Below are 26,589 nucleotides of genomic sequence, written 5' to 3'. Positions count from 1 at the left end.
CACACACACACACACAGACCATCCCTTTTACTTGTATCCATGCAGCGGCCCAGTTGGTATTCAGTTTGCGGGGTGGAACAGAGCCCCAATCCTTCCTCTCTCTTTCTGTCACTGAGTGGAGGTCTGCTGCAAATTGAAGAGTGTGTCCAGTAGACCATCGATGACACTGTTCCTTCCCCGCTGCCATCATTGACATCATATGGCGTCATCTGCCACAAGAAGCGATGGCTTTAACGGAATTGTTTGCTCAGTGCATGTATGTATGCTGGGTGGGGAGGGGGTGGGGGTCAGTGATGTGGCGCGAGCTTGAATGCAGCATCGATGTCAATGAACGGCTAAAATAAATGAGGCTTATGAAACATGGTGGCACATAATGAGTTAAAGCTCTGCGGCAGCGCTCCACAAACAATGGGAGATCAAATGGGGAACGATACTTCTTCAGGTGATTGTTAGAGTTCAAGCTTGTGAAAGTCTGAATCAGGGACTCCAGTCTTTGGTCCCATCAAATGCCAGATGCTTGTCAACAAACCTGAGACTTCAGGACTAAAAAAAAAAACAGACTTTGGAACCCAAAACGCTGGGCTTTGGCCCAACAGCCATCCTACCAGCAAACACTGAACTTCTGGACCAACACCAGACTTTGATCCACTTGACAGTGTTTTCCTCACCAAAAGGTCCCAAATCCGAACCAGACCTCAAATGTACTGACACGTTGAACATTTTTTTTCATTTTCATTTGTGGCCCAGAACACAACTTTCCGACACCATGGATATGGCCTGTCCACCAGAAGGGAATCCTAATTGACCTTCTATTGGTTCTGTCTCCGCGGTGCTGGTGGGTAATCCTCCCAGACGTCCAGCCACCACTGTGGTCACATATTCCTGAGATTTAGTTGCTCTGAGCATTAAAGATGAAAGTAAATTAAGGTGATATGTAAACTGACCTTGATGGCGAAAGTGTTTATCTCAGCTACGTTTCTTATGCTGAACTAAAAGCTGAATCCCCGCAAAGGATAAAGCAGAAACTCTCCCATCTCAGCAGCTCGCTCTCTCTCTCTCGCTCTCTCTCCCTTCTTTATCTTTCTTTGGGTGATGTCTCCAGTTCAAAGCACACACTGCACATGGACAGGGACTTAATCTGCCGAGCATGCTACAAAGGCGACCTTGAGGGGAGGTTTGATTGAGGTGTTCAAAACCCGGGTGAAAAAGAGGATTGATAGAATCAAGCAAGTGAGATTACTTCACATTCTGTACCACACCCACCCGGCTGACCTGGGGATAGTGTTGCAAATGAAGCACCAGCGCAAGTTTGAGAGGGAGGATGGTGAATGAGAATGATGGGGGGGGGGGGGGGGGTGCTGAGAGGAGACAGAAGAGGAACAGGAGGACAGGAGAGCGGGGAGTACGCAGTGTAGACAAGAGGGGAAAAGGAAAGAAACTCGCTTTTATTCTTTCTAACTTCTCTTCGAGCTGCATGATCAAACTGAAGGATCGTGCAGACCGTGAATATTGATGCCGGAGTTCGACTCGCAGACTTTTCCGCGAGGCTTTGTGGCGTGCGAGTATTTTTTTTTTGATTAGTTCCACAAACCCTTTCAGTGCATTTCTTGAAGTGTGTGTACGACATAAAATAAATAATCATCCCCAACTGTCTGGAATGAATGGCAAACATTTAAGGAAAAAGGCTGTAAAGTGAAAACCTTGGGTGTTTGCGCATAGCTTCCTCTCCTCAAGAGGGCAAAATTGCTAGCGTCTATTGAGCCCTCTTGTCGGGCTTTGCTGCTATGCTAAGTGGAACACAGCTTATTTGATCCTTGTGTTGTTACATAAATGCTCCTTTGTGTGTATTTCCTCTTTTCATCTTCTCCCACTCTTTTAAAAAAATGGGAGAGGAGGGTGCGGCGGCGGCGGCGGCGGCAGGGCGGTGCTCTCGGCACTACAGTCTCAGCTGCATTCATCAGTTAGGAGAGCTTCGCAATTATTTCCCTTCTTCAGTCAGGGAAAGTCAACCTGCCAGTACGGGAGCACACATGAATGACTGTTGTCTCTTCTCCCGGATTATTAGCCAAGAGACGTGTGTACACTGATGTCTCTGATGCCCCCACCCAAGCCCACCCTCCTCCCACCGTTCAATATGTTCCTCTTTTGCGTTTCATGACAGGAAAACAAAATGTTGTCGGGAGGGAAAGGAAAAAGCTGATGAGTCTTGATGATGACAAGCGCGGGAGATCTGATATAGGCGCCCCCTAGAAAGCTTTACCACGAGCTGCTGATAAGAGGAAGGAAAAGTAGTTTACCCGAGGCTAAGAAAGTACAAAAGCCACCAAATAAGGAGAATTAAATCACTTGTTGTTCATAACTCTCAGGCAAATGTTTGGCATTTTTCAAAGGGATTCCAGTTGTGCGCTGACTAAAGCCATAAATGCCACAATATTTCACCCGCCGGTGTTATAAGGACATATCTCCCTGTTATCTATCTACAGTGATCTGTCAATACCATGTTACTTTCCATAATTGAATGGTTAGGTGTGTGCTACACCACATCCAATTCCCATTAGCAGTCTTTTACTCAATGTCCATGCTCTCTAGACCGTTAAGCGGTCAGCCAGGAGAAAGTCTGGGCGAGGGGTCCCATTAATTTTAGTTACCACCTTGTCTTACGGCCTCACAATGTCTGTGACCAGAAATAAAGGTGAGAGACCTATTGTTTAAGGAGGAAAAGGTGGGGGGGGAGCAGAACAAATGGGATGGGACATAGCTCAGCTATATGGATACAGTCTCACATCACGGAGCGGCTGTCATCAGGGGGGGGGGGGAGATTTATATTTCGATTCTGCGAGAATGTGTTATAGAGCGTGCAGAAGAAGAGTAAACCAGCCGGGAAGGCGGATGATCATGTTCAGCAGTTAAAGTAGCCAGTGTTTCCAATAAAGCGGCTATGGGGGAGGATGCAACTGGGAGTTGGAATATCTTCATATCCATTCAGACGTGAAACACTGCTTCCTTTTCTTTTTTTATTTTTGTTTTGGGTCCGTAGAATTTCCGAAGAAGTTGTACTCAGAGCAAGCCTCCATCCGACCTCTTTTTCTTGCATCCGTTACCTCCTTCAGTTCTTTTATTTTCTCACCTTAAAATAACCTGTTTATGCTTTTAATTTGTCTGTACTCACAAGGACAAACTGCTTCAATGCTAATGTGTCTGATTTATTATCCGGGTCGTTGTATAAAATGTTTCTTGGCCTGAGGGTGCGGCTGAGAGAAAAAGTATGTCTCTGTTATTCCCTGGGTCGAGGTGGTAATATTGTCACCTGCACTGGTTTGTTTAACAGAACCATGCAAACACTACCATGTCCAGACCTCATAGAGGGTGTAAGTAACACGGGTAAAGGAAGACCCCCGTATATTTTCGGGGCGGATCCATTTAACAAGGCAAAAAACAGATTTTTTTTTTTTTTTTAAAAACTGGATTTGGTGGACCCTTCCTAGAAACATACCCTCAAAGGTACAACACTGGTCTTTAAGAAGCACACGTTTTACCAACAGAAAGGGGGAAAGTATTCAAAACTCTCTTTTCAATGTATGTAGTTGTCCAGAAGAATAGTCCCCTAACCCAGCGAAGTATTTGTACCCTCATAGGTACTTCTATTTTTGATTTCACAGAGTACCCTTCTACTTAGTTTGATAAGATTTGGTGAAACGGGAGATATTATAACGCTCTCAAGGGTCCAGTGTCCTGGATCCGATTGAGGATCCTGTTCTAGAACAGGTGTCTTCTACGCCGGATTTCGCTCAGCAAGACTCCCATTTTGCTCAAATCCTTCCAGTCCGTGCGAAATGGCTTCACGACATCATCTTGGTTGTGTTCTGGATTGTGAAGAGCTATTTTTCAATATGATTCCTGGTAATTCTGACAAATGCGAGTACATTTCAATGATACTTGCTGAGACCGTGCGTTTGCATTGTCAGGGAAACGACGAAGGTACGGACCATCCAGGAGACCCCCCTTTTTTCTGTCAATCAGGAGGAAAGTGTGTGAGCAAATTTCAACTACATTAGATTCATACTTTTACATGCACACTCTTGTGTATAAGAAAAGGACCCCCTCACGGCGATCCATCCAATCGATTTCAAGGAAAAAGAGACTGAATAAAAACACGTATCTATCTCCTTCAAGGCTCTTCACCACATGGAAATAAGCAGCTGACATGTGGCACTTTTTGTTGACTGCTTACAAACGCAGTCATGAGGAATTTACATGACTGTATAGAATGCACATAGGCACACAATCATCTTCCATCTGAAGGCAGCGCATGGCCTTGAAGATGATTTCAAGATATCGTGCCCGATGTGCTTCATGCTATCCGTCACACTCCAATCTCGTCTCCTCTTCGGTTCTCCACCCGGCTGCGAGGCACTGAAATCTCTTCATTCCTTTTATCCGCCATTCAGAAGATGAATCCCGGCAACAATCATTCCACATGTGCCCAAATGACACCGATACACAAAAGTGACAGACACACCGACTTCAACATGGATTCTTCCCTTCCCCATCTTCAGCTGCAAAGCCCTCCATCCCTCCACCCACCCCAACAACCCCCACCCTTTCCTCCTGTCTTCCCAGGAAATGTGCAGCAATTCCAAATCCGATTGTCACATCGGTTTTTGCCACTGGAGGAAGAAGAAGAAGAAGAAGAAGAAGAAAACAAAGAGGAAAAGAGAAGAAAAGCTATGAAAATGCTGATTTCTTTCTCCTAAAGCCTGTCGTGTGCAATCTACTTTGACATTCCACCTCATCCGCTTCTCTATTTAACAATTTTGTGCACAAACGACATTAAAAAGCTTGCAGACTGGTGAGAATGTGGTGGCAGGTGCCTATTCAAACACTGAATATTGATGGTGGCGAGGGGGAGGCTTAAGCATGCACACACAATCATCATCTTCTGCTTTTAAAAGCACATAGCCATTAATTGCCATCCAATTTTCATATTTTTCCAATCTGTTTGTGCCACCCGACTAATTTCTCACACTAAATGCTTATGACACATCGTCCACAGCCGTGAAAATGTACAGCTACGTGTGCAGGGACCTTGTCTGGAAGCATCAGGAAAAGGTACAGGCAGAAATTGAAGGGAAACGATACAAAGGGGGAAGGTATGACTCATCTGACGCCCGCTGCAGAATGTCTCACTGTATAACCCAAGGATCGTACCTGATTGCATTGTCTTGGAGGACTTTTAGAAAAAAAAGAAGAAGAAGACGTGTTCGCCACGAGGTCAGTGATCAGAGAGGGAGTCGCGGCTATGTGATGTGGCACTGCGACTGCGAGCCTGTCAGAGAAGCAGGTCAGGCTGAGGAGAAGCAGCGATGCACATCAGCCGTCCTTACATTGTCAAAAACAAGATCACATGAACTGAAATGATTGCAGAAGCGAGCAGTCAGGCAGTTGTTTTGGTGAGCAGGGCGAGATGCATTTCTTTGACTTAACATTTGCCATAAGTCTCGGTGCCAACGTACCCAAGTTTTGATCCTCCCTTTTTAAACTCAACTCCCTTTTCTTTCTTTCTTTTCAGCCATTTCACTTTCTCAGAGTGGATAGACAGTAGAGTCGTCCGCAGAGATTCTAAAAACAATATTTCTGTAATCATAAAGCAAAACAGAAAATTTGTTTCACCACACCCACTGGAGAGGGAACCAATCAGTGCTAAGTTATGCAGCTTGAATCACTGAATGCTACGAGATTAAAAAAATGAAACGATCAGATTGAGTTAGTGGATTATTGTCATTATAAACTGTTAGAACATTCTGTGTTTTGTTTTTTGTTTTTTTTCAAAAAGGTTTACAAAGATATCAATCATTTACACCCACACACAGTTGGCAGTGGAGCTGCAATTCCAATCACTACCGTGTTCATCAAACAAAACCTGGTTAAAGGGGAGGTTAGCTCGCCGTACGTTAGCAGGCTAGCATAGCTCCTGACTTCAAGTGACGTTTGACTCATTAGTGACAAAAATGCTTGCGAAACATGTTGGTAGACAGTTTTCACACGGGTGTAGTTCTGCTGACACTTCACCTCTACAAATGCTTAAGCTAATTTTCTCTCCTTGAGGTCCCTTTTTAAGTTCAGCAGCTTGTAAAAATGTGGCTCTCTACCGTGGTACCCTTCACAACAAGTGAACCTCAACACGTTATGAAGTCAACGGAGAGCAATGTGGGGCCCTCCTGTAGAAATTAGCATTGTTGTTGTGATTCACACACATGGGACTGGTACACTGAGGATGATGATGATCTGTTAAATCGGTTGTGACACATGAGGAAAAGAGACATGCACCTGTTTGGAGTTTTTTTTTTTAAGTGGGATGCTTCTTTAGCCATTATCTTGCTAGCTTGATTCAAAAGTTCTTAAATTAATATTTACGCGTGGAAATTAGCAAAAGATGGCGGACATTTTATTTTTGGTTAACTGATAACGGTTAGTTAGCAGGTAAAACCGCACTGCTTGCTATTATTCGGAACAGAGCTAATCGAGTGTTAAAATGGGAGCTAGCACAGATGTTACCACTATGCTACCTAGCATTTTAGAAAGTGCAGCTATCGCGCCGCCGCTCTCGAACCCCCATCAATAGCTGAATTAAACAGTGTAATGCCAGGTGAAGCTCAGGGTCAGTCAACAGAAACCGCTACACCTGGATAGTTTTCCAGTCTGGTACCTCTCATGGAGGAAAAGCACTTCAGTCAGTTAATGGTACCAAAAACGTCTCCAAATCCACAGTAGCCAACACACGGGAAATGTTCTGTAACTAAATTTGTCCACTTCCTTCAATAGAAACCATTTTCTAGCCATTAAAAACATCTGAAACACGTCAACAGTGAGAGGAGCTGGTTGACACGTGTCTTCAGTGTTGATGGACAGAGTTTGTCCGACGTCGGGGATTCAAATTGAACCACTTCTGCGTCTTTTGCAAGAGCGCGTGTCCTGCTTCATTAGGAATACTCGGGTGAAAGGCTTCTCGTTAGCGATCCAGATCGAGGTGCCGCTGAGGCGGGAGGCGTTAACCGGAATGCTGTTCCGGGCAGGTGACACAACGCCGCGCATCCGAGATGAAGGCAGAAAGATGAAATCTGAGGGAAATAATCCTCTCAGCTGTTTGTATTTGGTTTTAATGGTGTGAGAAGGATCAATGAAGCCTTTTCATGACTTGATGTTTTATCTTGGACATACACGTTTTTCATATTCAAAAAATAATATCAATAAATATATATCCATATTTGCGTATGGTGCTAAAACAAATGCAACGCCAGTTTGTTCACACCTGTGAAGTGTCAAATTACACAGAAACGATCTCTGCAATGTCACAGCCCGACATTCACCTTGTTCCTAATGAGCACTTCTAGACAGTGTTGCTGTCATTTTTTCAAATGCAAATTACCTGCTTTCAGACTGCGAGGTGTGCGATTCAGCTCCAACTGTCATCTTGAAAGGCAGGGTGGAATGTACATTCTCAAGCTCAGGTTGAGTCATTTGAGTTCACGTCAATTTAGCTGTATTTTGACGGTGAGACTTTTGATGGTCGAAAATAAGTTGAGAGGCTTTGTCTGCTCAATACAGGATTCCCCCCCCCCCCCCCCCGCCAACAAAACCTCCTGTGGTTTTATTTTAACTGATGTGGGTTTATGCATGTGTGTGAGGGTGATTTATGTTTTCTTAAATGAGCCTCGTCATAGTGGTCAGCACTCTGGCCTCACAGCAAGAGGGTTCCGGGTTCGAGTCCCGGCTCCAGCATGGATCTTTCTGTGTGGAGTCTGCATGTTCTCCCTGTTCCTGTGTGGGTTCTCTCTGAGTGGAGTCTCCATGTTCTCCCTGTTCCTGCTGGGTTCTCTCTGGTACTCCAGCTTCCTCCCACAGTCCAAAGACATCAAGAGGGGACGAGGCTGATTGATACTCTAAATTGACTGTAGGTGTGAATGTGAGTGTGACTGGTTGTTCGTCTCTGTATGTTGGCCCTGTGATGGACTGGTGACCTGTCCAGGGTGAACCCCGCCTCTCGCCTGTAGATGCTGGGATAGGCTCCACCCCCCCCCCGCGACCCTTACTAGTAAGGAATAAGCGGAAGACGACGATGGATGGAGCCTCGTCATGTGAATTATACACAGAGCATTGGTTGGGGGGGGGGGTTAATAAAACCTGTTCAACTGGACTGTTGCCTCTGGGTTCCTGCAACCTCTACAATTTCAAGTCATTTTCACCTTTTTCATAATTTCTTAAGAGTTAAATAAGTGAAGTTTTGCGCTCAATTTCGTTACAGGACGTTTGACCTCGCTGTTCGATTCATGCAATAACAAAACGGCGGTAAATTCTGAAAAATATGACTCATTTGGTAAAAGGCCAAATATCCAAAGAACTTAATTTTGGCTGGATTTTTTTTTTTCATAAGACAAAAAAAGAAGGGTAAAAAGAAAGCAGCATCGGAGCAAAGGCGCACGCTGGTTCACCACACATATTAATAGGCTGCAGCGACTCCGTCCTCGGGAGCTTGATTATACGCACACGACATCAATTAGCAGGTCAGGACTGGTGTACATACTTAAAATACTGCAACACAGACTTGTTGCCAGGTTTCTTTTTCTCTCTGTAGTGTTTGCATCCTAACTGCCAGAGGTAACACGAACTCCAGGTATATCTATTCCCTCAAAACACTCTACCCCAGTGGTTTAAATTTAGAACCTGTCTCCGTGCTCCAGTTAGCCCCGTTACCAGTCTGTTACGAGGCGAGTTTGCTTGAATCCTAATACTCCACTTAGAGAAACTGCCCAGTCAGAATAAAAAAGAAACCAACCTAAATCAGAGAGGTTTGGTGCGATCCAGTCCAATTTCATTTGGATTGAGAGGTGAGGTGTCATTCTTCGGTCATCCAATCTATAGGAGAAAGCGGCCATGTACTCATGGTGTCCAGATATTGGCTCTGATTAGAGTGAATTTCTTCTTCTTCTTTTTTCTTCTGCATCCACAAAACCCTAGGAAGAGGAAGGACAGGAACACGGTGAGAGCAAAATAAAACTGGGCCTTGGTTGACACAGGAGACCCTTAAAAAAAAAATTAGACTACAAAGCTCAAACTTGAAACGATGACGATGGCTCTGCCGTACCCAGTTCTCATCTCTACCGTCTCACGGATGAACCAACAGTGAAAAACTGTTGGCGAACGCACGAAGTGGATGTCGCGCTGAGGCTCCTCGGGATAGCAGCCTTCCATTAACTACAATCTTAGAATGATGTTTTATTTTTCTTCTTCTTCTATGATTTTTTTTTTTTTTTGGCAGATTTGATGCGCCACGACAGGCTGAACCCATTTTGCCAAATTGTATATTCTGATCAACAGCATGTTAGCGCACATCTTAACCAGATCGCTTTGTTTAGCTCCCATGTAAACACTTAAACCGGAATGTCAGATCAGAAGGATTCCAATTGGATTGAGGAACTAGATTCCATGTAAATGTACTCTAAATATGCATGCAGAGCAACGCTGCCCTTTTTAAGCAGTAAAAGTATTTTTACGTCTTAATTTCTTCAATGGAAATCAGTATTTCATGATTTCAATCAAGAAAAACAGGTCAAATCCATTTGATGAAGAGCCTCGCCATGTTGCTATGTCGACAAAATATCTGGACTTCTAAATATACACTTCCTCCTGCCACTGCAACTATTTTTTCTTACATCTTGACGCACAAAATTCACACACATCAAAAACGGCGAGATACGCAGCAGCTGAAGTTACTGAACCTGTAAACCTTACTTGCTTCTTACATGTCAAAATTTGCCACTGCTCCTGTGCACGGGCACCTATGTGAATTAATATCATCTGTCACAACTACCAACATGCTCCCCTCGGTCCCACCCACCCAAGGAAGTGTAGCAGCTCCTCTAGCACGCACGCACGCACGCACACACACACACACACACACACACACACACACACTTTTCCACTCTTTAACTTCATCTGTCATAGATAGGGTAGCTTTCACCCTCCTCAACACTGCATCCCACCACCTGATGCGCACACACACACAACAGCTGATTAAAAACTTGCGTCTGTTTAATCAGTCATGGTTCTTAGCATCTACACACACACACACACACACACACCTTTCAGATGATGTGAGTGACAAGCATGGCAATATCTAACCGTATTCCTCATGGCTTGTCATCAAGACGGAGGGGTAAAAATAACTTAGCTTAGCCCAACACTTGTACAAAGCGACAGATGAATCGGTTCAAGAAAAGGAGGTTAGGAAGAGAAATGAATATCGCAAACCTCCTGACAAGTTCATCAATCTGAGGCAGCGATGCTGAGATGGAGCAAGGTGCCATCCAGATTTTGTCTTTGGGTGACAAAAACAAACTTCATCGAGATGTATGAGTACAATATTGGCACTAATTTAGACTATTACACCTCATTACCTCCGCTAAGGTGCTTTTGGTGGACTGCGTGTCAGTCAGCAGGATTCCACAAAAAACAGGAGGCCGAATTTCACCAAACGCGGTGGAGGGGTGCAGACGGGGCCATGGAAGAACCCAGTAAATTTTGGTGCAAGTCTGCGTAACATGACAAAAAACTGCTTTACTGTACATGGGGTTTGGCTCGGCGTTCACCTAGCGAAGGGTTGCCTTCCTGTTCAACTTTACGTTGTATGACTCGTTCTTCGTGGAAAGAAAAAAAAAAAAACAGGATTGGTTACTAAAAGTGTGAGAAGAATGAAGAACGACAGCTCAAACTTCAATCTGAAAAATGTTGTCATTTTCACATTGTGTTTTAAAACTTTACTCTGCAATTATGGGTATGGTTCCTTTTTTATATTTGTATCATTTTTACTCTCATGCACGTTAAAGTGTGCATTAAAAAAACTGAGTGTGAAGTTTAAGGGGGAAAAAATTTGCTTTTGCGCGGTTCCTTTGTTTGCCATTTTAAAACCATTACCCTTTTTTTGAGTTCACTCTCTGTTTCAGCTGAAGGGGAAGTTTTTACTTGCATTGACGACTACAAATGACTTCCACTCGTGAGAATTCCAAAAATATGTCGTACAACTGCCTGTTCATGGTTCATTTGATCACATAAAAAGGCAAGAAGATGAACTTTTAACTCGAATTGATGTCCTTTTTTTTTTTAATTATATTTAATATTAAATACAAAATGCTGGATCATGGATCTTCCCTGATACCAAATCTGCAGTGAATCTGAGAGTTATGAAAAGCTGGTTTACGTACCAGCGAATCATAATGACAGGTTCTTTTTCTTCACTGTACTACGGGTCACAACCTGGCTCTCTGGGGTTGTCCCTTCTCGTACACTCATTACTGTTTGCGCATACCTCCCAAATATTCAGAATGAATTCTATATCTCGTGTCACAGCTGGAGAAAGGTGTCATGCTCCAGCTAATGGGCTGCAGGGAGGGGGGGGGAACAGCATGACGGCAACATTAGCGGCTAGAAATGTCAGCCTGTCTCACCTTTTTAAAAAGTTGCCTAACAACAAAATGACTATGACATCATATAGCTTTTGAAAACAGTGGGGGGAATTTATGCATTAGTTTGACTTCCTACTTTGCAGTGTAGTTCAGATGTTGTTGAAGTTTTTTTTTGCCTTTGGTATAACTTGAACATTTGTTATTTTTTCTCCCCTTTCTTTTAAATAGCAGAGAAGTCCTGCATGCTAGCAAGAAAACTGGTGTTAAAACCCCTCAACAAAAGAGCTCTGTAGTTACGTGGTTGTGTTTCGATTGTGGTCGGAATCAAAGAGAAGTTGGAAAAATCACTCAAAATGTCAATATACTGACAATATTAGCGCTACCTATTGACTTGAAATTCTTGGCCTTTAAATCTTTGTCTTGTGGGAAACACAGAAGGGTGAAGGGAAGGTGCTTCTCCCTCTCTTGCACACTTGTCTGAACAGTCACTGAATTAAAGGGCTTCCGAGTTATCCATCCATCCATCTATCCATCCATCCGTCTTCCATCAAAGCGATGTATTCCAGGTCACAGGAGTATAGACCCTATTACAGCACATATTTGGTGACAGGCTGTTGCAGTGTAACATATAGACATGCGGCACCCAAGGGCAATTTACGGTTCCACTTCATCTCACTTGCATGTCTTTGGAGTGAGGAAGGGTTCTCCCAAAACCCGGATGGAACCCACGCAGAGCCATTTTGTTAAATATTCATGGTCCCAGAGAGAAAGTAGAGCCGATACTGTATTCTTTCTTTCATGGTTATTTCACAGCTTTTTTTTATGTCTATTTGAAATGAGATAGCTTCAATATTGAATATATATTTCTTACAGATATTCACAGGTGCTAAGGAGAGCTTTCATGCTCGCTGACGTTCTTTAAGTACAGTGTTTCCAGATATTCATGCTAAATATCTTCGTTGGCATCTTTACTGAAAATGACTCCGTTCTGCTAGCATACTCCGCAGCGAGCAGCAACAGCTAAATCAATCTGCTTCACCCCAAAATCCCATTTTATACATTCCCTTTTTAAAAAAAACAACTTATCTACAATGTTGATTGATTGTAAGTAGATAAATCAAGAGTAAAACCACAGATGAAAGGAACCTCGGGTCAGAGTTTCTTGTTCCCTCAGTCTCAGCCGTAAGCTAGCAACTCTGTTAAATGCTAATTAGGAATTGTTAGCATACTTGCACTTTAACTAAAATGGTGCACCTGCAAAAAATATTATCAGCCAAACATATCAAATTACCATATTAGCTTTGCCACAGTGAGCAGCTAGCATGCTAATCTGTCCTTATCAAGCTGTCACACATGGTTGGAGTCATAATTTGTGTATCATCGCAGCGATTGTTTGACAGATGTGTCTCTCCTCATAAGGGAGGCTCATGCAAACAAAGAGGAGGCATGTTAACAGAAGCATCCAATGTACTCAATTCAGGAGCAGCAACATCACAACTGCAGTTAGCGAAAGTAGAGGTTAAACTACACTTTTTTCATTTTATTGTTTCTGAAATTTCAAAAATGAAAGAATTTTTAGTTTCTGTCATTGCTTACATTGACAGATTTTACTGGCCCTCATTTCATTCTCAACAAACTGATAATTTGGCCTTCTGTGTATTAGATTTAAACCCCAAATCTATTGTTACCACACACTGTTCTCATTCTGAATTCATCTCTATGTGATCCGTCAATGAGGGGCGCCGTGTCAGTGGCGTTTGAAGATATGATGTCTTTGTTCCTATGAAGCAACACCTTTGACATCTGGTGACAAGTTTAGAGATAAGACTTGAGACGAAGTGCTCTGCAGGAACATTAGTGCCTGTTGTGGGATTGACACCTGTGCTTCAGTTGAGAGTCTCTCTGATCGCAGACACGTCTCTAAATCAACAGCTTGTGACCTTTCTGAATGCCAAACCAAAGGCCCTTTGTTCAAATCACGGACCACAGAAGTGACCTTGTTACTTAGACTAGAGGGCTTACACGTTTAGCCTGTTATTCACCTGCATCGTTTGCAGCCTCACATCAACACATGGCTGCACCGTAATCCAGGAGAGGTTTTTCAGATCTGATTTTGAAACGTGGGAGACGGCAGGCCTGGTGACATATTCAAGCCAAATTTTGACGTCTAACTGTATCGACGCACAAGGAGATTAAAGATGACGGGGGGCACACAAGATCTTACAGGAGCTCAAATGTGGCTTCAGAGAAAAAAAAGAAACAGAAGCGGACAGTTAGAACGGACGCGATTGCAATTTTGACGAGACAAAAGCACAGCTTGAACTTTGACCACCAAATACTTTGCAGTTCATTCTCAAGTCCCAGCAGACATTTGTGCCGACTGTGACAAAATATCGCACCTGGACCTCCGCCCAACAACTTCTTTTAAAGCTCATCTTTGAGTCCAAGTGAAAGTTTGTGCTAAATGAGAAGGAACACCCTCAGCGTGTTCCAAAGCTTCTGCCTTCACGGGAGTCGACAGTGACCTCTGACCACTGTGACCTTTTCAGCACAAGTCCCAGTGGGCGTTTGGGCAAATCAGAACGAGTTCCCTCCAGGGGTTCCTGAGATGTTGTGTTTACAGTAGGTCATGGTGACCTTGACCTTTTGACCACCGCGGTCTTTTTAGATCATCATCAAGTCCCAGTGGGTGTTTGTGCCAAATCTGAGGAAATTCCAGTTACTGCCTTTGCGACAACGGGACAAACACCTGGCTGTAGGTTCATACAGAAGAGCAAATAAAGCCAAAGAATTTATGGTTCTGGCCCAGAGCATAAAAATGTCAATGAAGACCATCCATCCATCCATTTTCTACCTCTTATCCTGTTAAGGGTTGCGGGGGGCTGGAGCCTATCCCAGCAGCCTTCAGGTGAGAGGCGTGTTTCACCCTGGACGGGTTGCCAGCGTCAATGAATTCATGGTTCATGAATTTTACGGCACGATCTCAATTTAAGCTGGAAATACATTTTGATTTTTGGTCTCAAACAAACGAGCACCGGCTACTGCAACAAGCTAAAGTGTGCAAGATCAGGTTGTGATGACTCCCAGTCTGCTCGTTCTCATTGGCTATTGCGGGTTCTCGGTCAATATTCCATAGCTGTTGGTTAATAGGTCTTAAGACTTGGAAGCTCCCATCCAGTCAGAAAGATTATGTCAGTAAAACCTCTCAGTTTGGAAACGCCTCTGCAATTTTTTGGGAGGGGCGAATCAGACCAGCTTAAGCTTCTGTCGGCGCGACTATTTGTGCATTCATGTGGGAGAAATTGATGTATTAAAATTCATGTGGCGCATTATGTCGCTGAATAACCTGTCCTAATCTCTCTGCTATATATTTTTTTTCTTCTTTTCCATCCATCTTCTTCTCTCATGCCGCTGACTCTTGTTTATCACTGCTTCCTCTTCTTTCCATCTGTTTAGGTTTCGCCCCCCGACCAACCTTGGTATCATTCATTCCTCTCAGATCGCCTCTGCCTTTTCTGCTCTCCACTCACTCTGCTGTCTGTCTCAACTTTTCCGTCCCACATTCCCCAGCTCTTCTCTTTCCATCTCTCTGTGCCGCCCTCTTCCTTTCTCCTGAAATCTACCTACCTTCTTTTCACGGACGCCTTTCTGTCATTTGGTGTATGTGTGTGTGTGTGTGTGTGTGTGTGTGTGTGTGTGTGTTTGGAGGCTCATTGCCATGCCCAGGAGCAGGTGCGAGGTCCAGGGAGAGGGGTTTGGGGAGACGAATCTCTCCCTGACAGAACAGGAACAGGATCGGTTGAGGAGAATTAACCCAGCAGGCCTCTCTCACCCTCCTTTCCTCAGTCTCTTCATGTCTGTCTCTCTCTTTCACGCTCTCCCTCTCCATCTGTTAGGACAAAGCTTCCAGACTGTGACACACACACACACACACACACACACAAGGTGCAACTGAAGAGACAGTGGTGCTGGTTCACAATGAGATTAGATCCTAGCGTCGATGCAGATATCTTGATTTTGCTCTCTTCTCAACCATTTCTCGCATTCTTTTTCTTCCTGGCAACACGTATTGTACAAAACACACATGGAGTCATTTAATCAGCTTGAATGCCTTTTTTTTTTTTTTTCAAATCCAATGAATAAATTTCAAATCAATTCTCCTGAGTGACTCGTCTATCAGTCTCCAAGGAATATCAGAAAATGTGCAAGGCGTAGAGGAATATACAATCACTTCTGGCCGATTCGCAGAATCACCATGCTAATTTAGCTTCCACTTAGACTGAGGATTTGGCAGTCAAAGGGTTAACCAGAGCTGTCTGCATCATGTGTTATTAATTTGTCTATCTGTCAGTGGAAACACACATATGTCTGTATTTATTTCGCTGCCCTCTCAGGCTCCATTAGAGGGCCGGGTTATTGCTTTTTGATTGTATTTATTCCCCCTTCTGCCTTTCATTTCCGCCATCTTCACCAAGCGATATTACCTACAAATACACTTCCCCTTCACTCTTGTCAGAATTTGACTGATTGATCTTTAAAATGAATATATAACTATTAGTTTATTGCTTTTTCTGTGATGAAACGCACACTGGGTGAGGAAAGATCGGCGGTGAAATCAAGTCCGTACTGTATATTACATTCAGCGTTATGAACATTACTGGGATGAACATGATAGTGCGTAATGGTGTTTCACAGGTAGGTAGGTACTTTATTAATCCCAGGGGGGATGTCTGTGGAACAGAGGCAATAGCCGCAACACGGGGAAAAGAACTAATAGAACACAAAAACAAAACTTACGGTTATTGAATAAAGTAAAAGTAAACCCTGGGGAGTTTAGGAATGAGGTGTACAGTCTGGAGACAATGGGCAATAAAGACCCCTTGCACCATTCTTTGGTAAAACTAAGACCTCTTTCTCTGTCTGGTCAAATCCACCTTCTCCCATCGTCCAGGCTGGGCCCCCCAGAGCAGGTATGGCTGAGACCAGCGGTTCCCAAACGTTTTTTGGCCGCACACCCCCTTCTATGTCCCAACCGGGTTGATGCAACCCCAATTCCCTACACCTTCAGCTTTTGATTTTAAATTTTACCCAAACAGTTTTTTTTCTACACGTCTTTATTGGGTGGGAAAAAACCCTCTTGAAAAACTCTCCAAACCACCATCACATTTTTTTATTTTGCACACCCCCTAGTGGCAGCTCTCGCACCTGTGCACCACACTCTGGCAATCCCATGCTTAGACCTTAGAAGAACAGAACAAATATGGACCTAAAGTAACCTGATGGGTTTTTTTTTTTGGCTTTTTTTTTGTGCCTAAAATGGATACTAGAGGATAAGGATATGCTCAAAGTACACAAAGACTTCACGATGAGATTATTTGGTTGGTTTGGAAAAATTGGTAGGGACTATTATTAATGTTCAAGTTACTGATTTTAAACGCTTGGTACTGTAACCACCTAAGTGCTGCATATAACGCATTAATAAAGATATACAGTGGATTATCTATAGCAGAGTATTACCTTGCCTACCAATACAGGGGTCATTAGATTGGTTCCCCGTGTTGCCTCTGGCTTGATTTGGTGTCTACAGGTTGGATGCCAAATAACGGGTTGACTCCTAGTTGCTGCATTAGTGCATCCACTGGTTGGGGCACCTGTTCAGGGGAGAGGGCACCAATAAGCCAGAGGCAAAACAGGGACCTAAGGCAGCCGCCCCTGTGTTGGTAGGCGACGCAATAACCCCCTGGACTACCTTGGTACCCCGACTCTGACTTCGACCTGTAGTTGGATGTATAGAAAGTGAACAGGAAGGAAGATTTGGGAGACCTGTGATGCTGACCATCGTATCCAACACACCGCTGCATCAGGATCTAAGTTGAGCCAGCACCAGCCTCGTCTTAATGATGCAGAAAGCCAACACCACGGGTTCATAGTCATTCATTACCCTGGGGTGCCCACAGGCACAGGGACCAGGCAGGAAGTCTTCCACATCACAGGGACTGGTTTTTTTGAAGGTTCAAGTTGAGCTGGATAACCCTGCACAGCGGGTGTGCACATGCCCAGTGGACACCTTCCTTAATGCCATAAGGTTCTGCAGCCTTGCCTGCCTGGAGCCTCTTCACCCGATTGGATGAGATATTGATGTGTGGGGGTTAAGAATCCAGGGGGAAGGGCAGAGGATGAGGGAGCCACATAGTGGGTATGGATGTAGGGCAGCTGGGTGGAGGGAAAATGAGAGTTGCTGTAGAACTCAATACTATACTATCGATTCGTCACCTTTTTAAAATAATCTGTCATTTTTTCAAGTTTTTTTTTACAGAAAACACAAAAAACTGGAGACAAAACATCATAAGGAGCTGTTTCAAGCAAAAAAACAAAACCAAAAAAAAAAAGTCCAAAAATGACTTCGGAAATTATTTTAGGAAGGTGAGGCTCTCATACTGTGACGAACTTTTAAAAGATTGAAAAACCATGCATATTCTTATTTAAACAAGGAATTGTTTCACACTTAATGATAAGTGTACATTAGTAAAGCGTATTTCACACAATGAATAAGCATTACTCAAGCATAATCAATGTTGTGACCCTAATTGGAAAGACACTTCATCCCATGCTAACTTCCTCCAGTTTTTCCATCAATTTAACTTGTAAAGTTAGCATGAACACATTGATCCGTGTTAACTAATTGCTAACTGTGCATGAACACTTTGTTATAAATATAAAGTGTTACTAGGAACAAAACACACTCTTGTACCACAGGATACACTAAAGGGACTTGCAAGATTTTGTGGATGTATTATTCCCATATACTTGTTAAAAAAAACACTCCAGCTGATATATTGTACTATTCAGATCACAAACAAACCAGTTGCAGTGTATGTATGTATGTGGTTTTAACGAGAAAAGATGGTGAGTCACTGTCTATTGGTAATGCAGCAAAAAGGAAAAAAAGGTCTTGCAGTGATTCTTCTTTTTATTCCTCCTGGAATCAGCACATTGTTCTGTCAATAATTGACTATTTCATCACATAAAAATCAAATATTTATTGATGATTTTAAAATAACAATGCCAGACTTATTCAAGGCATGAAAGAATTGCCTACAGCCTTTGCAAAACCAGATTTATGATTATTAAATCCGCCTGCATCTCCTACTGTAGCTGTGTCCTTTTATAAGCTTCCAAGATCTCACAAGAAAGATGCCCAACAGACAGAGCAAGAGGCAGCGTGGAGGTGGAGGAAGGAGATGCAGTTAATAACGCCTCTCAATATAATCCTGTCCCTGACCGATGCCTTTGGATAGAAGCCAGATAAGAAGGGACAGGAGTGAAATGGTTGGGGGAGACGGGATGTGTAACACTGCACAGGGATATATGTGGAAACCCGTAAATAACAGCACAGTGCACGAGTTAAACAGGTGGCGATAAGATGGAAGGGAGCGGGGAGAAAAAAGTGTCTATGCTTTGTGTGGTCATGCCGGATCCACTCGCAAATGCTGGTGCCGAGCAAGAGATGAGGTGAGCTAGTGAGTATTGATGAGGCATTGTTTTTCTAATGACGTAGGTTACGGTACACGGGGAGACAGATGATGTTCGGGTTGTACAGATTTTTTTAAATTAGAAAGCCGTGAGCCCAAAAGAAGAAAAAAGAGCCACAGTGATGCCTTGCTGACTGTTTAAACTGACTGTGATTGACATTGTAGGCTTTACCGCAGGCATAAATCCAAAGGCACAGGGAGGAATAGATACTGTAAACAGCAATAAACGAACAGTGACAGGCTCGTCATTGCACATCGTCTGTACATTAGTTCTGAACAAGTCAGACGATCTTACTCGGCTTTTGTTACACACTTGCTTTTCTAACCTCTCACTTAAGGGCCTTTTTGAGTGTGGAATTTAATTGCGTTTGTGGTACACCAGCAAAAAGAATCATGTAATCACTTAGAATTTACCAGCACAACCCCCCCCCCCCCCCCAAAAAGAAAAAAATAGTACCATTAATGAGCTTGTCCTTCAATGTCAGGTGGTGGAGACTGAGGCCCAGTGCATTTCTTTTTAGTATTACGTCAACAAGTTGCCCCTCCCCTCACAACTGATTTAGATAGCCTGCATTGTGGTTGTGAATGAAAGGTGGCTGACTCATTTTTCAAACACAACCACGATGATGATACGGCGTATGCTGATGCATTTCTGAGCGTACGGATTCGCCTCAGACACCTAATAATCACTGTATTGCCACTAATGCACAATTTATGACTTCATTCATCACTTGGCGCAGACATACAACAACCATAAAGCACAGAGGTGGGGAAAAAAATCAAAAATCATCATCAGAGATCACTCAAAGCAAACCTAAGGTCCATTACTCTCCAACTATGTTTGTTCATGTCTTTGTTTGCCACAAGCCGCTGTGGCTGTCTGCATGTTTGCATTATTGACTTACACGCGAGTTCATCAATAATTAACAAGTTTAGCGGCCTCACCACAGGCTGACATCACTGCTAGGAGACACACTCATCATGTGAGCTGCATAGTGCCCCCATACTCAGAGGGTCGTTTTGGGCTCGTAGGGAAAACAGGTTCTCAAGCCAAACCGGGTTTAAAAAAAAAAAAAAAAAAGTAGCATGTGTGCTTGTGAGGGCAAAAGAAAGGGAGGAGTTCATGTCTTTAGAGAAGTGTCTTCTTCATTGTTTGCAGTTGTTGCAACAAAGAGAAATGCAGTATGATTCATGTATAACCCACAAATGTGAGTCAGGAGTGAGACGACGGGAAATTTGTCGTTGTGCTTGTGGGGGCCAAACTGGTTCCCAACAACTGTGCTTACATCAGTAGAAAAAACATGGAAATGAAGCGAATAATGGGGGATTTGGGGGTTGAGTTCAGGCCATGAGGGTGAAGAAAAAGGACCAGCCACAGAGCAACAGGTTAGGGTGACATGAGGATCAGACAAGAACTGACACCAACAATCGGACTACAGTACAAAACTCAACTAATGACACAAAGAGAAACAGGTGGGGGAGCACGAGCTGAGAGGAAAAGAGACACAAGGGACAGGGCTGTGACTGACAAAGAGTCACGAACTGACAAGACACAGGTGAATCACATCAAAAAGCGGACAAACACAGGAAGTAGAAAGCAATCCAAGATGCCAGAGGGTGGTGAGTTCAAAATAAAGCAGGAATTGATATGATCGCTCAAAAACAAGACAAAAACCAGGAAACGCAAGGAACCCAAAAATCTGAACTACAGAAGTACATCATAATAGAAAATGAGAGTCCACAACTAGTTTTCAACATGGGACTGTGGTGAAATCAGGGGCAAATCAATACAAAGCAAGAAAATGTGTAGTGCCTGGATCCGTTTGTTCTGGCCATAGACATACAACCATTTTTACAATGTATTTCCATGGTTCTGGCAACCCTACGGCGTCAATGGAGGAGTTTCAAGAACCGTACGATTCCCATTGCCAGTGGCGAGCAGAAACAGTGCCTCTGCAGTGGGAGACAGGTTTGAAGTCCAAATAGTGTCTTAAAAACCAAAATCCACATTTAGAACCAAATAGTGAGCTTTTGCTCACCCTAATCAATCTGGTTTTTTTTGTGCCTAAACTCTAAGCTGACCTTCACACTGCCCTGACACATACGTCATTATTTTATGAAATGGAAAGATGCCAAACAAAGAACTGTTGTGGTTATTTGTGCTACCAAGTGGTCCATCAACGCAAACAGTGCTGCAAAAACAACTTAATGGGCTCATTTGAAGTCCAAATAAGGAGCAAATTTGACAGTTGACTATCACGGGGAATCACTCGAATACCACATTTGATAGCATCTTAATGAGTAATAGTTCATGAGTTTTGCCCCGTTTCCATTTTCAACCTTTAATGGATGTTCAGTCACAGAGGGTAATAGAATATTACTGATAAGGAGGCAAAACCCAGAGAAAAGAACCCAACCAATCTGACACGCTGCAAATTTTTATTTTTTTTTTTAACTTCTTTTTGTACGGTTATCTTCAATTTTCCAGGGCAGGAAGAGGTATCGGAAAGATTTAATTGAATCAAACAATGGTCTGGCCATGTCCAAGGTCAGATGTGCTGGCTCGGACATTAGCGCAGAAGTATTGCAGTGGAAGTTAGGACCTGGCACACACACAGGCACACACGCACGCACACACACACACACGCACACACACACACACACACACACACATAAAGTTTAATAATGTCTGGGAATGAGCTACAATATTCAACATCATGAGGTAAGTGAACCATGGGCAAAAATTACACAGGTACAAAACACCCCAATTGTAGTTTCTGCTCGGATAACTACATTTCATCATGCTAAAGCCCTGAAGATTAGCTACTATTAAACATTTATGCAGTTCTTTTAATGTTGAAATTCCAGTGTACATTCTCATAAGTATAATAAAGTTTCACCTAGTTTTATATCACGTTGAGAAATGACATTTGGATGAAAATATGTAGACCGTCCAATTGTATGCGTTATCGATTGACTCTGCCGCTGGGCATGAAGTACTGAGAGCGGGTGAATAATTCCAGCCCCATTCTACAGGTCTGATAATAGATTATATGATGTGTCAATGCTCTTGGAAGTGACTCACATGACAGGTTCATAAATGATTCAGTTCCTCTATTCATGGTTATGGTGACGTCTCAGGCTGCTTTTCTTCGTCGCTACAACCCAACAAGTGGCAGCTTTGCAAAAGGTGTAAAAGCATAAATCCAAGTCATCATTTCAACATCAATTTTTTTTTATACAGTCCCTTAACAGATAAGTGGTATAGAAAATGGATGGAAGGATGATTATATGCTGTAGAATGAAAGAAATCGCAAATGAGGAACTGGTACCATTCACCTCCCAGATGTTGCATTAGCTTGTAGCTAGCACCAGCCCAATTAAGACCAGCAATGTAATTTTAACATCAATTCCAGATTACCTACCTACAGTATTCCAGAACAATAACAGACTAAATCTCTTGTATCCGTGACGTCCAACGTTTTTAGGATTCCGAGCAATGCTGCTTTTTTTTCCCAAGAGAAATTTTCCCCCCCAAAAATTGGCAAGACTTTTTTTTTTTTGCATCGTATGAGGCAGATATCACCTCTTGAGTCGAATCTGTAGCTCCGGCATGGAAACCTGTATCAGCCTGTTTGTTTTAGAAAACTGATCTGGAATCAACAAAGGTATTGATAAGGAATCAGAAGGATAAGCAGAATCGATAATGGCACTGGTATCTATTCAGTCTGCTGGATATTGACAAGAGGACAAATGAGAAGAGATGGAAAGTAAATTCTGTACACTGGAAATAAGGATGAGAAACAACTAATTTTGCATCAAAATATTCATAAAAGGGGTGGCACGGTGGTACAGTGGTCAGCACTGTGGCCTCACTGCAAGAAGGTTCTGTGTTGGAGCCAATGTTCCCTCTAACGTCTCATGTGTCTGGGCACACACTGAAGCTCCCTGAGCACACTGAGGATGACTGCGAGCAACGCGCAGGCTTAGCACACACCTGTTCCAACACCTGGGAGCATAGCAAGGTACTGGGCTTATTAAAAGAATCAAATTACAGCAGCAATTTCTATGAGTTTACTTTTAATATTTTCGATGGTTTACCTCTCGACCGCTGAGCTACCAGCTCTGGCCCGTCGCCATCTCTTATCTCTGCCGCACTGTCGTTGGCTAGCTAACCTGCACGATCCATGGCGCGTACGAGCAGGGCACGTACGCAGGAACTGCCAATGCAATGATTGGCTGCGTCGCCTAAGTGAACTGTATCGTATCATTGGCTGGACACCTGTCATTCACTGAGTCGACGCGCTGCAGAGATTTTCTTGTGCGCTGAGAATGTGCAAGCGGTGCACAATTGCGCAAGCACGCAGCTTAGAGGGAACATTGGTTGGAGCCCCGGCTGGAGCAGGGGATCTTTCTGTGTGGAGTCTGCGTGTTCTCCCTGTTCCTGCGTGGGTTCTCTCTGGTACTCCGGCTTCCTCGCTAGTTCACATGACCTGGAATCTACTGAGCAAAGATGGTGAACGTATGCCACAATCAAGCATTTAGCATCCGGGGGAGTTGCGTGTGACGTCCTGTGAAACTGATCCCCCCCAGTTCTATCTCAACCTTTAAACTTTGAACTCTGATCAATAGCTCTGTGGAACACAATCAATGGTTTGGATATTGTCTTGATGCCTCCAACCGCAAAAACGAACAGTCAGGTGTCAGGGTCAGAAGGCCATTCTTCCGAGAATGAGAAAAGGTGATGAATGACCAGTGAAAACAGATCAACGGCACAGTTTACAAGCCTTATCTATTTATTCGTTTCTTGGTTATCCTTTTTTTTTTGCTTTTCATACTTCATTTTCACCATTTTTTTCCCCTCCCACTCGCTGTCGTTCTTCCGCTCACGCGTCTGATTGGTGTGAGGGATCACCTCAGCGTTAGCATGGATGGATGCGTAGGTCAATATCTATCTGAAGAGGATTGAAGCTCAAATGAGGACTGGAACTACCTGAGAAAAGCAGCCGAGGAAGAAGATGCGGAAAGCCAAGTCAAGCACACAGCTCTGAATCACAGGCAGATGCAATTTGTGAATTTTGCCCAGCAGCCAAATTACAGTCATGCATTGATTTTTTTCTTTGCACCTTCTTCCCTCCAATGTCTATCCTGCCCTCTCGCCATCACACTTTATTTATAGTTATTTCTTCTCTGTGGTTGTGCCTGACATGAGCATTTGCTCGATTGTTTCACATCTTTTACTCCATCCTCCCACCCATCCAGATAACACACGCTCCACCGAGACGCTGTCCACTATCATTAATTATACCTGTGTTTACGTCGCTTTTGACACGTCAAAATAGACAGAAATGGCCCATCAGAAGTGTTGGAGGTGCTGCAACAGGAAGTCCTTCGCTCACTGGAGGTTATAATGTTCTGTAGCAGGTGGCTAATTATGACCCGATATCACACAAGTCATATTTTTTTGATCCAGAAGGGAGGATGTTAGACACACACCTGCTCATACTTGGATCCCCCCCCCACACACACACACACTTTAGCTTTATGAAGCCACTTTTCCACCGGCCAAAAAACATTTGGTTTTGCCTCAGGTTGAATCGGAACGGACGTATACGTTTTTTAGAGTTGCTCGTTAGCAGGATCCCCCCCCCCCCCATCACTTCGGCGTTCATGCTAGGCAACGCTAAGCTAACCAGCTTTTAAAACCTGTAGATACGTATGAGAGTGGTGCTGATGTTCTGACCCAAAAAAAAGAAAAGTTTAAAAGTATGGAGGCATTCAGGTTTTTAAAAGAACATGTTGGGCACCATGAAGGTAAACACTGACATCTTCCTACGGTATTCCCACACTTCTTTCCGTCTCATCAAGAGGATCAACCTCAAACACGGCACCGTCTTCTTTTTTCTGCTGTACTGCGTTTCCTTCTGGACATACCAAACGCTTAGGCAGCAGACTTGAAACTTATAGATTAAATGAATTGTTAATATTATATTCATTTATTCCTTACTGATGCAAATTAATGTGATTAAACCATGTGAAAGTCTCTTGAGTGATTCTTGGACATTTTCCCAACAACAGACAGAAAGAAATGCCAAGCAATGCAAAGAGGAAAGGAAGAAAAAAAACTTTAGATCCCACATAAATCAACCAAAGTGCCTAATTCTTTAATTAATCATGCATAGTTTGTGGGGGGAAAAAAACAAAATGCATCTGATTACAATGCTAAGTGTGCATAATTGATTCACATAAGTGGACACATAATTATCAACAACCCAATTAAAAAAAAAAAAGAAGAGGCAAACAAGTGATCTCAGGGAGTGGTAATATTTTCTGTCTCATTCAAAGAGTCCAAATAATTTATGAGCATAGTTATTACTCAGGTGGTGCCCAGTGGAGAGAGAATCACCAGGAGAATGGTAAAAACCCAGAGGTTGCTTTTTAAATAATAAAAAAAATCCTACAGGGCAGGGCAGTGCTTGTTCAGACATGGTTCTGATCACATAGCCGTATGTTTACCGAGCCCAGGGTGCCCCGGGAATATGCAACAGTGTCAGGTGAATCAGCGCAAGTATTTGCTCGCTCCACAGAAGAAGGACGGAGAGCTTGACGAACTGCTCAGCATGCAGACCACAGGCTGTGGAGAAACATGTATTTATTCTTTCCAGGAGGAGGCCCAATCTCTCCACACGCATTTCAGTTCTGTTGCTGTGTCAGAATAGAAGATGTGCTTCAAATATCACCCCAATACACGGAAAAACACCTTTTGCGAAACACAAATGATGATTTTTGTATGAATTTTATGTGGATGTACAGAGTACGGACACCCGTGGATCAAAAATCATTGCAATCAGTTAGAGTACCTACATTCCACACAATTTTTCTATTTTATCACAGCTGGTCTTTTGTTTAATCTCATTTGCCCGGCTTTTAAAAGGTCAAAATCTCAATAGAGACAGAATAATGCTGGCCTAAGTTAAATTTAGTTTAGTGCAGTACCCTTTAGTTACACTTTCTTTCAAAATGCTAACTACTTCCATTTGGAAAGGAGTCCACCACGGTGAATTCATCCAAACCCAGAGTAGAAAAATTGCCATTTTTGTTCAACTTCAATGGATCTACCCCAAATCCTGGCCTCTGCTACACCCTTCGACTTGGTTGGGTGAAATCTGGCTTCCCTGTTTTTGAACGATTCGGCAAAACGTCAGACAGAAGAGCGCCGCTGAAAACATTGCCTCCTCAGCCTTAAAAAAAAGAAAAAAAAATCAGACATGGACCGACTGTTGGGCTGTGGCCTGTTTGATCATTGGGGCTTGGGATTAATGTTACGGCACATGAATGCAACCGAGGCTATTTGACATTTTCACATATGGTTCATTAAGGTTGCACCCCAGCCTAAAATTTCTTGAAAATGTCATAATTGTACATTCGGAAACAGAGGCTTTTTGCCTACAAGCATTTGTCAGTTGCATAGAATGGCTCACACATCTGATTCCTTTTAACTCGATAAAGGAAGTCGCAAAAGGCCGGAATTGATCTCATGATAACAACTGGAGGCAGCCTTTTAGTCGTCTGATGTTCATAAGCATATCGACAATGAT

General features: G+C 43.2%; 1 long non-coding RNA gene across 2 annotated transcripts in view; it reads right to left on the bottom strand.

The window, feature by feature from the left end:
- Positions 1-26,589, bottom strand: part of LOC147238762 (uncharacterized) — a 106,336-nt gene that overhangs the window by 46,701 nt on the left and 33,046 nt on the right. For both annotated transcript variants that reach the window (XR_015111834.1, XR_015111833.1), the window contains exons 4-5: positions 15,292-15,370; positions 8,834-9,011 (exon numbers count right to left, since the gene is read on the bottom strand). This is a non-coding gene — a long non-coding RNA (uncharacterized LOC147238762). The remainder of the gene's footprint in view (positions 1-8,833; positions 9,012-15,291; positions 15,371-26,589) is intronic.

Source organism: Aulostomus chinensis, chromosome 24 (assembly GCF_037954235.1).
Source record: "Aulostomus chinensis isolate RoL2024-O1b breed Wild chromosome 24, RoL_Achi_v1.0, whole genome shotgun sequence".
Classification (NCBI taxonomy): Eukaryota; Metazoa; Chordata; class Actinopteri; order Syngnathiformes; family Aulostomidae; genus Aulostomus; species Aulostomus chinensis.
This window is presented reverse-complemented; position numbering and strand designations above follow the sequence as displayed.